This window comes from Rana temporaria, chromosome 2 (assembly GCF_905171775.1).
Source record: "Rana temporaria chromosome 2, aRanTem1.1, whole genome shotgun sequence".
Lineage (NCBI taxonomy): Eukaryota > Metazoa > Chordata > Amphibia > Anura > Ranidae > Rana > Rana temporaria.
Window position 1 is genome coordinate 110,416,105 of NC_053490.1, and position 19,416 is coordinate 110,435,520.

Below are 19,416 nucleotides of genomic sequence, written 5' to 3' on the forward strand. Positions count from 1 at the left end.
CTGGGGTGGGGGGGCCCGCAGTGCGCCCCCCTGCCCCAGAGCACCCAACCCCCCCATGTTGAGGGCATGCGGCCTGGCACGGCTCAGGAGGGGGGGGGACGCTCGCTCGTCCCCACTCCCATTCCTGACCGGCCGGGTAGCGTGCTTTGGATACGGGTCTGGTATGGATTGTAGGGGGACCCCCTACGTCAATTTTTCGGCGTGGGGGGGGTCTCCTTACAACCCATACCAGACCTAAGGGCCTGGTATGCTCCTGGGGGGGGAACCCATGCCGTTTTTTGCTTTGAAAATTGGCATGGAGTTCTCCCTCTCAGGAATGCATGCTGAGCGACGCTGTCATTTTTTTTTCTAATTATTTGTTTTCCCGGCGCGTCTTTTTTTTTCACCCGTCGCAACTTTAGTGTCCCGTCGAAATTCTCAAAGCCGCCCGGCGTTAATTACGTTCGCGCGCTGCACGTCGGGAAAATGACGTCACACGCATGCGCAGTACGGCCGGCGCGGGAGCGCGCCTCATTTAAATTTTAAACGCCCCCAGGAGAGGAGGACCGCCTTACGACGGCGGCACTTAAGTTACACGGCCTGAAATTTCTACCTAAGTGCTTTGACGATCGGGCACTTAGGTAGAAATTTTAAGTCAGTGTAACTTAACTGCTGAAATTTAAGTTAGGCAGACTTTTTGAGAATTTGGCCCAATGTTTCCTGTTAAAAACTTGGCAGACTGCCCAGATATTTTCTTTTGACAGCTGAAAGTCTCTCCACTTGTTATATGAAAGAATCAGCAAACTCTGCATTGGAGATCGTCGGGGGTTGAATCGAGATCACAATTTTTTTAACGATTAATTGTGCAGCTCTAGCACGGTATTTGCGCAGCAATTTTTCAAACATGTTTTTTTGGAAAAAAATGTTTCATTCATTAAAAAAACAGTTAGTTAGTTAAGTTAGCACAATTTTTTTTGGTATTCTAAGCGATGCTTTACATTTTTTTAGGTTACATGTTTAGAGTTACAGAGGAGGTCTAGTACTAGAATTATTGTTCTCGCTCTAACGATTGTGGCGTATGTAACCTGTGTGTATCTGGCTCTGATACTACCAGTGCCTACCCAGCCACTGACTAGTATCTCTCCCCAGCCTGTCCCCACACACCCTATCACCTGCTGACCTGTGGATGGGGGAATCACTCCTGCAGTGTTATTGTGTTCTGCCAGTGCGTACAATGATCAGTGTTGCTAACTTTAGCTGGCAGCACTGATTGTTTTAAGAAAAAAAAAAACAGGCTGGTTGTACTCAAGTTGATTAATAGATTGACTTGTGTAAAACCAGCTAGCCCATACATAGATTGACTATGGCTGGTCTCTGCATAATTGGCGTAATTTCAATCCATGTATGACCCGCTTAACCACTACTCAGTCCCTAAATATCCTTCCACTCCTGTACATAGTGCTCACTGTCATACTCTCCACACTCCTCTCCTGTACATAGTGCCCACTGTCATACTCTCCACACTTCTCTCCTATACATAGTACCCACTGCCATACCCTACACACTCCTCTCCTGTACATAGTGCCCACTGTCATACCCTCCACACTCCTCTCCTATACATAGCGCCCACTGTCATACCCTTCACACTCCTCTCCTGTACATAGTGCCTGCTGTCACACACTTCTCTCCTGTACTTAGTGCCCACTGTCGCACCCTCCACACTCCTCTCCTGTACATACTGCTCACTGTCATACCCTCCACACTCCTCTCATATACATAGTGCCCAGTCATACCCTCCACACTCCTCTCCTATACATAGAGCCCACTATAATACCGTCTACATTCCTCTCCTGTACATACTGCCCACTGTCATACCCTCCACACTCCTCTCCTGTACATACTGCCCCATCATACCCTCCACACTTCTCTCTGGTACGTACTAACCTCTGTCATACCCCCTCACTCTTCCTGTACATACTGCCCATTGTCATACCCTTCACACTCCTCTCCTGTACATAGTGCTTTTTTCCGTACCCTTTGTACTCCTCTCCTGTACATAGTGCCCACTGTTAGACCCTCCACATTCCTCTCCCTCACCTGCACATACTTCCCACTTATATACTGTCCATACTCCTCCCCTATGTCGCTTACCCACAAAAACAGTTCTTTAAAATTATACTGAATACCCTCAATGTTACCAGCTCTAGAATGGACACACTTTTGTTAGTTCAACTAAAGGAAATATCAGTTCTCATATTTGTTCTGCCCCATTATTAGTACTCATTTAATTTTGTGATTACTACTATGATGTATAGAGGAACATCGGGGATCTCAGCTACTCTAAATATAGCACTTATATAAAAAAGTGGCCCTGAAAATATTTTTTAAATGTTGGCAACTGTGCACTTAGGCACTGCCCAAGGGCCACCGCCCACCGGGTCAGTAGGGGCCCCATGAGAGGCTCCTGGGATCCTGTGATAATAAAGCGGTAGTAAACTTTCCTGACATTACTACTTTTTAGAGGCCCTGGGGTAGGTTATGCCACAATGTACAAGTATGCACAGAATATTAGCACATTAGTGTACACTTCATTTTTCAGACTGAGCCCTCCAGTGCTGCGATGAATCAGGCGGGGCCTGGACACTTCCATCTTCACCCGGTCTTCCTTCTGGGTTCTGTGCCTTTGGTCACTTGCCTTGGCTGGGCTGCGTTCATGTCATTCCCACGCATTTATTTATTATTTATTACACCCCATTCACACCTCCGCGACAAAACGCCCGACGCCGGCCGCTCGTGCCGCTGGAGGGGAGAATTCCCATTGCTGTCTATGAGATGGTTCACATCTCATAGACGCCGTACACCTGCGGCATGAAAAAAAGTCCGTACCCTTTTTTTCAGGTGGCATTGGCGTTCGGCCATACAAAGCAATAGGAAGGATTTGTAAAAAAAAAGTTACACTATTTGCGGCAAAATACGCTGGGTACGCGGCGTTACTTGTCGCGGAGGTGTGAATGCAGCCTAAAAGGCCCCACCAAAATCCTCAGCACCAGGCCCATGATGTTCTTAATCTGGCCCTGGGTCCCTCCTGTTTAATAGGGATACACTGACACTTTCTATACCACTGTCTAGCAGCACACTTCCTTCAGGTTCAGACTTTATGTTTTACCATTAGAGCACTTAAGTGTAGCTGTCGGCCATTCTGTGCCTAGACTCATTGGTCCGTGGAGGACATTGGATCTTACCCCTTAGGTCTGCTGGCCTACTGGAGATCCAGGTACCCCTTTTTGGGGCTATTTATGACACCTATTCCTGGTTAGGTATCACACCTCCAGGGTTCACTACAGCAGGTGTACACTTAGGCAGCGCCACTTATCCTACTTACATATTTTTATTCGTTTCCTGCCCCCTAGGGGACAGTTCTTTAGGAAGGCAGCAGCCTACAACCTCATTTATCCTAGCGCAGGTTTCTATCTATCTTTTCAGTATATCAGGAACCACCACCAGAATTAACTCTATAGAAAAACGCTACATCAATCACCTCATTATAGTATGGAATGGTAGTAGAGTACATCTAGAAGCATTTTTGGAGAAACTAAATGATAATGATAACAACATCCGACTAGTATGGAAAATTGATCAAAAGACACCAACAGCTACCTGTCCTTGGAAAGCTGCCACCACAAGCCGCGGCTTTATAACATCCCAAAGGGACAATTTATAAGACTAAAAAGGAACTGCAGTAAAGAAGACGATTTCAAAGAACAGGCCCAACACATATGAAAAAAGATTTGAAGAAAAGGGATATGATCATGCCTGGCTTCAAGATCGAATACAAGAAGTACATGAGATGGACAGGAATGTCATGCTACAAAATAAAGAAAAATCCCCAAATCAGCAAGATTACCCATGTCTTATCTTAGATTTCAACGTACAACACAAAGAGATAGCCAAATTAATAGAACGACATTGGCATATACTCAAAAAAGATAAAGACCTCAAACAAATCCTATAAGATAAACCTAAAATTATCTATAAGAGAGCTCCCACCCTGAGGGATGTGATTGTTAAATCTGTAGTAGTATCACCACCAAAACAGAGCTATACTTTCTTCAATGGAAAAGGTTTTTCCCTTGCAGAAATTGCTATGCGTGTCAACATGCTAAAAAACTACAGGGAAAGAGAACTGATTTTATTGGAACCAACACTGGACAAACACACACCATTAGGGACTTTATAGGATGCCACACTGAGGGAGTAATATACATATTGCAATGCAGCTGCAAACTTCAGTATGTAGGCAGGACAAAAAGAGCCCTTAAAGTAAGAATAAAAGAACATATTCAGAATATACACAAAGGATTTCCGAAGCACAATGTATCACGACATTTTGCACTATTTCAAAACAAAGATCCGTCACAACTACAGTTTTGGGATATTGAGAAACATAAGGCCTCATGGAGAGGTAGTCATAAAATCAGGGATATTAGCCAAAAAGAATCCCGGTGGATATATACTCTTAAGCCTCGTACACACGATCAGTCCATCCGATGAGAACGGTCTGATGGACCGTTGTCATAGGTTAACCGATGAAGCTGACTAATGGTCCGTCGTGCCTACACACCATCGGTTAAAAAAACGATTGTCACAATGCGGTGACGTAAAACACAACAACGTGCTGAAAAAAAACGAAGTTCAATGCTTCCAAGCATGCGTTGACTTGATTCTGAGCATGCATGGATTTTTAACCGATGGTTGTGCCTACTAACGATCGTTTTTTTCCCATCGGTTAGGAATCCATAGGTTAAATTTAAAGTAAGTTGGCTTTTTTTAACCTATGGGGCCCACACACGATCGGTTTGGACCGATGAAAACGGTCAATCAGACTGTTGTCCTCTGGTTAACCTATCGTGTGTACGAGGCCTAACACCGGGAGGAATGAAGGTGGAGTTTGATTTAAACTGCTTTTTAATAATCGTTTGAGCGCACCATGGTTTTAAAGTAGACTCATTTTTATACTCTATGTTCTAGGCTAGTAATATCACTATTTAGAATTATATAGTGAGGTTGTTATTGTATTTATACATTAATATCTCCATCTTACTTACTGTCCCTGCGCTATTCCATGATATGCGGTGGCATGTACATTATGAGAGATAAATCTAGATATATTGAGCCTGTCATTTGTGTGAAAAATGCTGTATTTTCTAGTATGTGAAAGTGCCCAGGCACTTCTGTGACTAAAGCTTCATAGCTGTATATATGCTGTAAGAGAGGCTGCTCTTAACCACTTGGGATCCGCCTGCCGTCAATTGACGGCTACAGTGCGGATCCCAATCTCCAAACTGCCGTCAATTGACGTCCGCCCCTTAGGGCGGAGCGCGCTGCGGGGAAAATCTGTGTTGGCCGTGTCCCTCGGACACAGCCAATTACAGATCACCGCGAACGGCCAATCAGAGTGGCCGTTCGCGATGCGATCTGTGCGGTTAATGAGAGATGATCTCATATGTAAACATATGAGATCATCTCTCATTGCCGTTTTACACAGAGACAGCGGTGGTGTCTCTGGAGAGGAGACCGATCTGTGTCTCTTGTACATAGAGACACCGATCGTCACCCCCCCCTCCACCTACAGTTAGAACACTATATAGGACACACATTTACCCCCTTCCTCACCCCTAGTGTTAACCCCTTCAGTGCCAGTCACATTTATACTGTAATTAGTGCATATTTATAGCACTGATCGCAGTATAAATGTGAATGGCGCCAAAAATGTGTCCGATGTGTCCGCCATAACGTTGCAGTCCCATTAAAAATCGCAGATCGCCGCCATTTCTAGTAAAAAAAATAATTAAAAAATAATAATTGTGTCCCCTATTTTGTAAGCGCTATAACTTTTGCGCAAACCAGTCGCTTATTGCGTTTTTTTTTTTTTTTACCAAAAATATGTAGAAGAATACGTATCGGCCTAAACTGAGAAAAAATTTTTATTTTTTTTAAATTGGGATATTTATTATAGCAAGAAGTAAAAAATATTGTATTTTTTTCAAAATTGTCTCACTTTTTTGTTTATAGCGCTGCACAGGCGATCAAATACCACCAAAAGAAAGCTCTACTTGTGGGGAAAAAAGGACGTCAATTTTGTTTGGGAGCCACGTCGCACGACCGCGCAATTGTTAGTTAAAGCGATGCAGTGCCGAAAGCTGAAATTTCACCTGGGCAGGAGGGGGGTACATGTGCCCAGTAAGCAAGTGGTTAAATGCTAATCCTACAAAATCTTGAGAAGATTTGATATTTCACTACTATGCTGCTCACTATTCTTCAGAGGGTGTACTGGAAAATAAATTGTATGTAAGAACCTACAGTGCAAGGATCTCCCTACTTTATTTATTAGTGGGTCTGTGCCAGTGGTGGCCGGAGATGATTGCAGGGAAAACACCACCCCCCACGGGAGACGTCAGCCTCCCCTTAGCTAAGGAGGCAGATGCCAGCCTGCCTGGGATGGCTCAATCTCCTGTCCTCCTCCATCCCCTGTTCGAGAAACTGGGTGAGAAAGCAATGATGGGCACTGATAGGTGGCACTGATGAGGCCGCAATGATAGGTGGGACTAATGGGCTCTGATAGGCGGCACTGAAGGACACTAATAGGGGGCACTGATAGGCGGCACTAATAGGTGACACTGATGAGGAGGCACTGATTGGCAGCACTGTTGGGCCCTGCTGGGACTGCACTAATAATCAGGACACCGATAATCAGTGTTGATGTCCCTTTAACACAAGCTGGTTATCGGCTCTCTTCTTCTCACGCTGTGAAGCCTCGTACACGTGCTCGGTTTACTCAGCAAGAAAACTGCTGGCAGAGCTTTCTTGCCGAGTATACCGAGCATGTGTACGAGGCTTTCAGGTTACTCCTCAAGAAAACTGCCTAAAATCTTGACAAGAACCTGCTCTCTATTTTCTCATCATGATTTTCGGCAGTGTTTACCTGCTGAGAAACCTGAGAGTGTGTATACTTACCTGTCGCCGTGGAAACCCATGCATGCTCGAAATGACTTTGACGCATGCACGGTAGCTTCCTAGGCATAGGTAGGGTGCAGCAAGATGGCGGCGACGGCATTGAACGCGACAAGCGCATGCTGGTCGTACACGATGACATCACTGCGTTCTTGCCTTCCAAAAGAACCGCAGTTCTTTTGAAAGGAGTGTCTGTACACTCGGGCGGCAAGAGATTCTTGCCAAGAATCTCGTCAGGGAAAACAATGTTTTTCCTGACGAGATTCTGGACCGTGTGTACAGGGCTTCAGTGTGAGTAACGAAAAGTCGATTATGTTTACATCCATTATGGATTGGCCCTATACCCCCGATCTGTGATCAGCTGAGTCAGAAGGACTTTTCATTACCTCACATTAGTGGCCACCAGTGCATAGGAGGAATCCCTTCAGTTCTCCCATATAGGAATCCCTTCAGTTCTCCCATATAGAAGAGTTTATCTCCCAAGGTTGAGACATTCTATTAACAAGTTAGGACCCACTAATTCGGGGTACTTTGTCGCAGTAATTGGGCTTAGCACTATATGAATATATAGTGTGACCAAACCCCCGTATTTTTGAATATGTTCAGGTGTTTTTAACTAGCCTTGCAGGATAAATGTAATTTTTGCATGTGTGCGCTATAATCTGTTTTGTACTGTCTTTGCATAGAGTGTGTCACCCGCACGACACAGGGGGCGAGTGCAGTTTGATTATGGGAGGACAACAATGTACGCCCTCATGGCAATGTAGTCCCTGTGATGAAGCCGTCTTTTGGCTATATCGCTGGCGGAAACTGGTTAAATAAATTCAATTGTATTTTTTTACAGATAGAACTATTTAATAACCACTGTGATATTTTATATTTTACTTCAGTAAAGAAACATTACCAAAAAAGTTTCCCCTACTTTCCTCGGTTATACAACATACCAAAAAAAAATGCCAATATAGTATGAAAGCAGCAGAAATTGCCTCTTTTTGGAAAGCAGACAACCAAAAGTGATCACATATTCTGGAAATTAAGAAACATAACAGAATTGGGGGGGGGTTAAAACATGGAGCTTGGTAATGGCACACTAGATACAATAAATGTATAAGTCATACACAGAGAGATCAGGAGGAGAATGTTTTAATGTAATGTAAAGGTCACATACAGTGGGAAGAAAGGAGAAGAAAGGGTTAACGTGCAGGATAAGGGAGGTGAGATGGGAGACAGGGTGGAGCTTGAATATACTTTAGAGCAGTGAATGACAATAGAGAGGTAGATGACACTGTTTTGGTACTGGATGGCAGTGGTACTAGTGTGGCTGTGATCAGGAAGCTTTCTTTTCCTTAAACCATGAGAGGAAAGTGAAAGCCTACCACAGCCAAAAAGGTGGTCACTTTCTTAGATCAGGTGTGCTTTTTTAGATGCGGAAAATAAAATGCATGGCATGTAGATATGGAAAAAAACGACAATTCCAATCACGAGCCACAGGAAAAACATACAAAATAAAAAAGTTGATTGCGTGCAGCAGCTTACAGTGTACGTGTGGGTTGCAGTACATAAGCAGAATAACAAGAGAACTAAGAATTAGGTTGAGGGAACACATTAAGGCACCACAATAAAGATCCAACACAATTGAGTTTCTGTAGTATAGACAGGATAGAAAAACACTGGCAGGGTACCATTATGAGAAAAGCCATTTTGCAAAATGAAACTAGGTGGATTTACCAGTTAGAAACAATGGTACCCCACAGGTCTCAACATAGAAATGTATGCCAACTGCTTTATCACTAATTATTAATATTTAGTAATTTTATAATAATGAGGAAATATATTGTGTTACATACTGGGTATAGGTAAATGTAACTTTTATTTTTAAAATGTCATATGTAGGGTGTAGGAGTGGCGATTGACATAAAAGTATAACCAATCAGCAACGTCCCTAGCTTCTGAAGACGCCACAGTCAGGTAGGCCAACTAAAATTTCAGCCACAACTGCCAGGAATATTGTTCGGGATACAAAGAAAAACCCACTAAAAACTTCTGGTGAAATAAGGGACTCTCTGAAAACATGTAGTGTGGCTGTTTCAATATGCACAATAAGGAGGCACTTGAAGAAAGATGGGCTGCATGGTCGAGTCGCCAGAAGAAAGCCATTACTAGGCAAATGCCACAAAGTATCCTGCTTACAATACGCCAAACAGCACAGAGATAAGCCTCAAACCTTCTGTCACAAAGTCATTTGGAGTGATGAGACCAAAATTTAGCTTTTTGGCCACAACCATAAATGCTACATTTGGAGAAGAGTCAAAAAGGCCTATGATGAAAGGTACATCATTCCTACTGTGAAATATGGAGGTGGATCGCTGATGATTTGGGGATGTGTGAGGTACAAAGGCACAGGAAATTTGGTTAAAATTCATGGCAAGATAAATACAATATGTTATCAAAAAATACTGGAGGAACATAATAGAAAGAGTATGGCACATTTTCCTTCCACTTCACAACTATGTGTCACTTTTTGTTGGTCCATCACATAAAATCTCAATAAAATATTACATTTCTGGTTGTGGATGACAAATTGTGGAAAATTTCAGGGGGGTATGAATACTTTTTCAAGGCACTACATGTTTGAACACGTTAGTGAAATTTCTAAAGTTTAAAAAAAAATTGTCTTTTCATTTGCAGCTTTTGCTAAGAATATCTAGTTATCCTACCATGAGGGACTTGTTTATTTGCTTCCTGTTATAAGGTGAAACATTTCTCCCACATTTGTGTGCCTGCTTTGTCACATGTGCCAGGGTTGGAGACTATAAGTAGCTGTGCTGACACACATTGCACAAACACGGTGCACTGTTGTCAAGAATCTTGTCCAGAGCAATGATATGCAGCAGACACTGGAGTGAGTGTATGTAGACAGTAAGTAACAGAACAAGGCTGGAGGAGATCAGCAGCACTGAGAATTAAAAAGAAAGAAAATAAGGTGAAAATAGAAAAAACGTAATGATTGTTTATGGTACACAGTGCTTTAGCAAACCAAATTTCACTCGGTTACAGTATACATCTCTTATACTTTTATTTATGCATTATATACAGATTAGGAAACAAAACCATATTAACACAACATAATACAATTTGGCCCTACATAAAATCATCCATTATAATTTAAAGCCTACACAAGACAAACAGTGCTTAGCCCACTTGTATGACAAGGCAATGGTTGTTAAAGCGGAGGTCCCGCGAAAATAAATAAATTAAAAGCCAGCAGTTACAAATACTGCAGCTGCTGACTTTAAATAAATGGAAACTTACCTGTCCAGCGTGCCCGCAATGTCGGCAGCAGAAGACGAGCAATAGCTCGTCTCTCTGCTGCCACGGCCACCATCCTCGGTGAGGGAATCAGGGGAAGTGGAGTGACTCCCGTGGGAGTCTCTCCCCGAAAGTGGGTGCAAATACCTGTATTATACAGGTATCTGCACCCCCTCCCCCCTGAAAGGTGCCAAATGTGACACCAGAGGGGGGGTTCTGAAAAGCGGAAGTTCCATTTTTGGGTGGAACTGCGCTTTAAGGCGAAACCTGGCTAAGAAGAGCACTGTCAGTAATATAAACACTAAAAGTTCAAGACGTATAATGATAAAACTCCCAACAATGCAAGTTACATACTTTGTTGTTGACTAATGCCACATACACACGATCGGTTAAACCGATGAGAATGGTCTGATGGACCGTTTTCATTGGTCCAAACCGATCGTGTGTGGGCGCCATCGGTTAAAAAAAAGCCAACTTGTTTTAAATTTAACCGTCTTTGTGTTTTATGTCACTGCGTTCTGACACTATCGGTTTTTTAACCGATGGTGTGTAGGCGCGACGGACCATCAGTCAGCTTCATCGGTTAACCGATGAAAACGGTCCATCGGTCCGTTCTCATCGGATGGACCGATCGTGTGTACGCGGCATAAGGCTACTATAGTCATATTTTTTTAAATCAAGTGGGATGGATGGAAGGAAGGAAGGAGTAGAAGTTTCTGCCTGCCACATACCCTAAATTTTCTAAAAAAAATTCAGGCATAGATCAGTTTCTTATATAGGAGTTTCTTTTTTATTAATCTCTGCTTTACATTGTTGTAAGGTATCGACTCCAGCTTGGATCCATAACTTAGCCATCAGCTTCTTGGCAGTAAACAATCTCTCATGCAAAAAGGTGAGCAGATAAATGTTTAAATCCAAGAATTCAGGAGGGCCCAGCAGGTATAGTCAAGTGGCCTGTTGAATCGGGGGGAACCCATGACATCAAGCAAAAAAGGTTATTATGGATCACCGCTGTCTTATTCATAAATGTCTCTGAGGTTTTGTTTGCCGGGCTGGAAGTTGTTCCGATACTTCCAGTTACATGCTGTAAGGTCCCAGTTCCCGCAGTCATCCTCCCTTCAAGTAGATCCCATTGAGAGACTATTGGCCCCTGGTGATTAAGACCAACCTCTCTCAGTTCTGTATGGTGCTCTCCTCTGTGTTGATTTGCCTAAGATAGAAAAACTGTGGGAGTACTGGAAGGAGTGATATTTCCTCTCTGGATAAGGGAGGAGTTGTTTTCTCTAGGGATAAATTAATTCAAGTTAAGTTCCCCCACCTGGTATACTATACTGCTGCTAGACTCCATAGAATGTTCCCAGATTGTGACCCATTGTAGACTTCATCTGGGGTCTTATTTACATATGTTTTGGGAGTACCCTTCCATTGTGTCATTTTGGGCTGCTGTTTTTGAGGAAATTAACCTTAGATTACAATTGTTCCTCTCCCCCTCTCCATCTTTAGCATCACTGGTGGTTCAAGATGAACGACGGTCTCACCATACTATGCTATTAATATCTTACCTCCTTTACTAAGCCAAAAAAGAGATTCTAAAGAAATGGTAATCCTTAACGCAACCTGAAGTGTCCTTGTAGGAGGCTATGGTTTCTTTATTTACTTAAGGTTAACTCTTTATCATACGAACAGAGCCCTCTGATTCCTCCTGTATTGAATTGTATTGTGACTGTAATGTGTGCCCTCATGTTGTGTAGTGCTGCTCAAACTGTTGGTTCTATATAAATCCTGTATAATACATTTTTGATGCTTGTTTTTTTATCATATTCACTTTTTTTTATTCTTTTTCAACACAGCATTAAATGTACAATAAAAATTATATCATGTGGAGAGGCAGTAGTACAGCAAAAAATAGGATTTTTGTACTCACCTTAAAATCCATTTCTCTGAGTTCATGGACGGACACAGCAGCATTGACCTTAGGGTTATATATCTTCCTTCTAGGAGAGACTAGGCAGAAAGAAACGGCACTTTAAGTGTTAAACTCTTCTCTCAGTACAGCACCTCCCAGGGGGTGTGTCCCCTGGGTACATCCCACTCTCTGGAACATCCAGCCTCAGTTCGTAGACAAGCAGTACAAACAAAGGAGGGGTGGGTGCTGTGTTCGTCCATGAACTCAGAGAAATGTGTTTTACGGCGAGTACAAAAATCCTATTTTCTCTTTCGTTCATGGACGGACACAGCAGCATTGACCTTAGCGACGTCCCCAAGCAGTGTCAAAAAAATTTGAGGGGTGGGCGTGGCTTGCGCGCGCACGTGAATGGACGCCTGAGCTGTGAGTTCCGCACACCGGACCGGACAAACAACGACTAACGGGTGCACACGCCGCTCTAACCGGCACCACCCCAGCTCCCCCGGGTCCCGCTGACCCGCAAGAGGCCGCAGGATCGCGGCCCAAAGAAGCTGGAGACCTTCTCCTTCCAGCCCCGCCGGAAAAACCAAGATGGCGCCGACGGAGGTACAGCGAGGCAGATGCTGGATTACACAGCTCTCCCCACAGCACAGCCACAGGATTTGAAGCTAGCTCAGCACTCCTTTCCTCCTGACACATCGCCTGCCACACCAGGAACGCAGAGCCTAGCAAAATCCAAGATGAGGATGGACCAACCCGGGCAGGCCTCGGTCGCAGTGAGTACAGGCCTGCATAATGACTCTGCCATATCATCCTTACAGTCCTCCATTGCCCAATTCCCAACCACAGGACAACCAGTCCTAGACACCACAATGAAGGACATGTTAATGACCTTGCAGTCCTCCCTCATGACCAATTTGTCATCTCTGATCAACACATTCTCTTTAGAGATGAAACATATGGCTAACAGAATGCAGTTCATAGAGAACAAAATGGTGGACTGTACTGACACAGTAAACGAGTTAGTAGACGCTTATGCTGAGCAAAAGGAGGACACCTCATGGATCAAAGCGAAACTCGCGGACCTCGAGGACAGATCCAGGCGCAATAATCTTAAGATCCGTGGGGTCCCTGAGTCAGTCCAACCGAAAGAGCTGCATGCCTATGCCACTGCCCTGTTCTCTAGCATGCTTCCCGAGCTCACCCCTATTGAACTCACTGTAGACCGGATCCATAGAATCCCTAAACCCCGCCATCTTGAGGCCGATGTCCCACGAGACGTTCTGCTAAGGGTTCATTTCTACCAGGCAAAAGAGCAGATTCTACTGAAAGCAAGGGAAATGTCCCCGCTCCCAGATCCTTATGCAACCATTCAGCTGTACGCAGACCTGTCGCAGTACACGCTCCAGATGAGGAGACAGCTCAAAACCATCACAAAGGCCTTCCACAATCACAAGATCATATACAAATGGCGACACCCGGCGACCATCTTGGTCACATTTAACGGCATACCCCATACTATTTCTACCATGGAAGGGGGCATGAAGCTCCTGCACTCCTGGGGCATCCTGCCAGAACCCTCCCGCAACGCACCAGAACATAACGGGCTGCCTAACCCATTCACCTTTGGAGCTGATAAAGGGAAATTCAAAACGCATCACCCAAGACAACCACGCTGAGCAACGGTATCGTCCGGTTCGGTCATGCGACCCACCACCTGCTCACCAGACTCTCCCCCGTACTTAGTCAGCCGCTCTCACATAGCAGTTTGTAGCTGACACCTGCTGGTCCCTTCTAATAAGGGAATATTTCTCAGCTTGCTTTCTACTGTTTGTACCTTCATTGGTATTTGTTTTCGCGTTAAAATCTCTCTTTTTTGCTTTTTTTTTTTTTGAGTTTACCCACCTGTGCTTGAATCTTCCACCAGTGGAACTGTGTTTCCCTCATCTGCACCAACGGCACGGACTGCTTCCATCGAACCACTGAGGGAACTCACATCTACCAATCTCTTCCACACTCCAGTACATATAAAAGATCCTGATACCTGCCCGAATTGAAGACTCACCTCTTCGTCACCCCTGCCCATTTTCCTGGGTCCTGAGCGGCTACCGCAAACAACTGTAAGTACTTTTCATATTACCACATCACCCCACAAGGGCCTAAACCACCCAGCAAAAAGAACATCCTTGTGGTCATCAGCTCTTGCCCACAAATGTGACGTATTATGCGTCCAGGAGACCCATTTTGCCCAGCACGCTGCTCCTAAGTGCTCCCACAAACAGTTCCCGCATGTGTTCCAAGCCCAATTCACCAAGAAACAGCGGGGAGTGATGATAGCCATCAGAGACTCGGTCACCTTTCTTCTGCACCAATGTGTAACTGACCCGGAAGGTCGATACATTTTTTTAGACTGTGAAATCAACAAAGTGCACTACACTTTAGTGTCTATCTACGTGCCGAACCAAGGCCAAATGTCGTTTCTTAGGAAAAAGATGAAAGCAATCCGAAAATTCCAAACAGGACACCTCCTTATCTGTGGGGATTTCAATAAGGTACCTAATAATGCATTGGACTAAACCGCTGCTCCGCCACGCTGTGCTTCCTCTTTGGACTCATTTATCTCTTCTCATAGCATGTATGATGTGTGGAGGTGTTGTCACGCGAGCGAGAGGGACTTTACGTTCCTGTCGCCCCGTCACAACACCTACTCAAGGATCGACCTGTTTTTAGCCGATAGCTGGATATTGCAAAGGGTTATAGATGCTGAAATACACACCACCACCTGGTCAGATCATGCCCCCATAAGTCTCACTCTCTCTGATGATTCCTCCCACTCCACTCCCTACATATGGAGGGTCAATAACTACCTCCTTAATACCCCCAGCTACTCAGACACCATTAAACAAAGATTAGAAGAGTACTTTGCACTCAACCAGGCCTCTGTCTCTGACCCGTTGGTGGTGTGGACTGCCCACAAGGCAGTGATCCGGGGGGTCTTCATCCAAATGGGAGCTAGGGCAAAGAGAAATAGAACCAAACGTATAGACGACCTCACACAGACCCTGACTGCAACGGAGGCCCTTAACAAATCCAATCCTTCCCCTGACTTACAGGCAAAGATTTTTACCTTAAGACACGACCTGCGGGCAATACTTCTCAAAAAACACCAGAAGTCCTATAAACTACTCAAAGCACAATCCTACTCCACAGGGAACAAAGCGAGTAAAGCAATGTCCCTCAGAGTCAAAGGGCATAGGACCAAGACGAAAATCCCCTACTTACTCCACCCCCTCTCAGGTGAAAAACTCCTTAAACCCCAACTGATCGCGAATGAGTTTAGTACATACTATGAGGGCTTATATAACCTCAAAAATGACCCTTCCACCGTCCAACCCTCCCCCACCATGATCCGACAGTTCCTGGACAGTGTTAATCTACCATCAGTTACCCCTACACAACTGACCACGCTGAATAGCCCCTTCACAACTGAAGAAATCTTTAGGGTGATCAACGAGCTCCCATCCTCCAAATCCCCGGGCCCAGACAGGTTCACGGGGGAATACTATCAAAAATTCCAACACATCCTAGCCCCCACAATGCAGCACATGTTCAATAGAGCCGCTGGAGCGGCCTCGTTCCCGGCAGAAATGCTTGCAGCTACAGTAGTGACCTTACCCAAGCCAGGCAAAGACACCGTCTCCCCGAAAAACTTCCGCCCCATTTCCCTACTAAATGTGGACCTAAAAATATTTGCTAAACTGATTGCCAAAAGATTGGAAAATATTCTCCCTTTGCTCATTTCCCCAGACCAATCATGATTCACCAAAGGGCGTCAAGCATCAGATGCCACTCGGCGAATGGTAAATATAATACACAATGTTGAGACCGCTACTGCTCCTTTCCCTGGATGCAGAGAAGGCGTTCGACAGGGTCCATTGGGGATACGTGTCAGCAACACTGACCAAATTTGGTCTGCTGGGTGGCATCCATGATGCCATTATGGCTCTGTACTCCAACCCCTCAGCTCGTGTGCTCTCAGTGGATGCCCTTTCCAAGCCATTTCAGATCACCAATGGGACGAGACAGGGATGTCCCCTGTCACCCCTAATATTTAACCTTGTAATGGAACCCCTAGCAGAAACTATAAGATCCAACAAACACATCTCAGGCGTGAAAATTGCAGAATTAGAACACGAAATCAGTCTATTTGCGGACGATGTGATCCTTATGGTCACTGACCCTGAACGTTCCCTGCCCGAGATCCAGAGGATGCTTGCCTGGTTTAGCGAGGTTTCCTTCTACAAAGCGAACAAAGCCAAATATTACATGCTTGACCTGGGACTAGACAAAACTACTAAGAACCACATAACAAGTAATTTTCCGTACGTCTGGGCAAACGATAGCATTACATATCTAGGGATCCAGCTCACTCCCTCTACTAAGGCCTTGTTCGCCTCCAACTATCTACCGATTCGATCTAAATGGCAGGCGGATCTCGCCAGGCTGGCATCCTTTGAGTTCTCATGGTCGGGCCGCTTGGCGGCATTTAAAATGTTCTACCTTCCGCAAATACTATATCTGTTCAGGACACTTCCCATCCCTATACCCCGTAAATACTTTACATCACTGCAATCGATACTGTCAAGATATGTCTGGAAAAACAAGAAAGCTAGATGTAGTCACGCCCGAATGGTGAAACACCGCTCGACAGGAGGCATGGGTTATGTCGACTTCAGAGACTATTATATGGCCTCTGTATTAACACAGACTAAAGAATGGTTAGCACCCGGCCCTCCCCTCACACCGTGGGGTAAAATAGAAGAAGCCTCGGTCCCGCATCATAGCCTATCAGCCTGGCTATTTGCCACCGCACTGGGGGCAAAAACTCCCCCCCCATATGTCCCCGACCATCTATGCGACCCTATCGGCCTGGTCCCAATTCACACGCTCACTTACGGCCCACGACATACGATCCACACTACCTGTCCCTCTAGAGACACTGCAAATCTTTATGGTATCCACATCTTACTCCCGCTGGAAAGCCCTGGGGATAACCCACATCTCCGATCTGATAACGGGTAACGACCTGAAGCCCTTTCCAGACCTTCAAACACAATTCCACATCCCAGACTCTGACCTGTTCCTCTATCTCCGTACCCGACATTGTCTCCTCTCATTAGCTACGTGGACTTGCTCTCTCCCTCAAAAAGCGTGGATTTATTACAGATCCCCTACGGTCCACAATAAGGGGATTTCGACCTTTTACACTCTGCTTGGCTCCAAAACTACATTCACCAGCTGCAATGCATTGACTAAATGGGAAAAAGACCTAGGACAAGAATTCTCCTTGACACAATGGGAAAAAGCCGGCCAATCTACGTACAAAGCTACGTGCTGTTCCACCCTGTGGGAACTGGCATTCAAACTGACCTACCGCTGGTATATTACGCCTGACAGACTCTCCAAATTTGACCCCACACTTGACAACACATGTTGGAGGAACTGCGGCTCGAAGGGTGACCTACTACATACACTTTGGGACTGCCCGAAACTAGACCACTATTGGACCTTGGTGTTTAAACTTCTCAGGGACGTCACAAAGGTGTCTGTGGACAGACAACCGGCCGTGGCGCTTCTTTCACTGACTGTAGACCGCGTCCCTGCTCCATCGAGGATGATCACAATGCATATCCTCTTGGCTGCACGCCTTAATATCACCAGGAAATGGAAGGACCCAGAACCTCCCACGCTCAGAGACGTGGTTCACACCACACATACCCACTTTATCTATGAAACCACTCTGGCACTCCGCCACGGTAATAAGACGCAAAACCTCAAGAAATGGCAGTTATGGACTGACTGGGTAGGATCATCAGGTTTAAATGACACACTCTCTTCCTCTCTTTGAACAACTTGACGTAGTGACCTGCCACACAGTAATGGGTAATACTCTTAGTTCCCCCTGGAGGAGGGGGGGAGGTCCTCACCGGGGCACAGTATAGTTCCCGAAAGGGGTGCCCCGGGGGGGGGGACCCTCCCTATCCTCCGACAAAACCCTTGCAATAATCTTTAAATACCTTGTATGTTTTGTTTAAGATGTTGAATGTTTGATCCACGAACGCAGGGCGTAGACATTGCCTTATTTTGTACGTTACTACATGTATGTTATTCCATGTACTTCTTGAAAAAGACCACAGCAGACAGAGGTAATACTTTGTTCTACTATTGAAAGCACTTACTGTTCCTCCTCCGAAAGGAAAATATGTAAAAATTGTTTTGTACATGCACTGTTGAACTGTATGACATATATATTATCAATAAAAAACTATTGAGTCAAAAAAAAAAAAAAAAATTTGAGGGGTGAGAAAAAAACACAGCAAACCAAGCTTCACCCCAAACAAACCAGAGTTCCTCAACGGAGGAACTTCAACCTTAAACTGCCGCCTGTAAAACCTTGCGGCCAAAGGAGGCATCCCAAGATGCACTCACATTCACCTTGTAAAATTTTGAGAAGGTGTGGATTGACGCCCAGGTCGCCGCCTTACATACCTGTAAGACAGACGCTTGATGACGGAAAGCCCAAGAGGCACCAATCGCCCTGGTCGAATGCGCCATGACCTGAAAGGGAGGCGCCCGCCCCTTTAGGGCATAAGCCTGGAGCACGACCTGTCTGATCCACCTAGAAATGGTGGCCAACGAGACCGCCAGACCTTTTTTAGGACCAGTCACCGACACAAACAGTGAGTTCGTCTTCCAAAACGGAGCCGTAGTAGACAAGTACACTCGTAGGGCCCAAACCACGTCCAAGGAATGCAAAGTGGCCTCCTTCGTGTTTTTCGGCTGAGGACATAAAGATGGCAAAACAATGTCCTCATTAATGTGAAAAGCCGAAACAACCTTTGGAAGGAATGATGGCTGCGGCCGCAGCACCATTTTATCCTCATGGATGAAGTAAGGAGCCTTGCAAGACAAGGCCGCAAGTTCAGATACCCGTCTGACCGAAGTAATTGCCACCAGAAAAAACACCTTCTGAGAAACAGTCAACAAAGGAATCTTTCGAATGTCCTCAAATGGAGCTTCTTGAAGTGCTGAAAGAACTAAATTCAAGTCCCATGGAGGCAGTGGAGGACGCACAGGAGGGGCCACATGCCGGACCCCCTGCACAAAGGGTCGCTGAAAGTAAACAGCTAGAGCCGAGATCTGACTTTTTT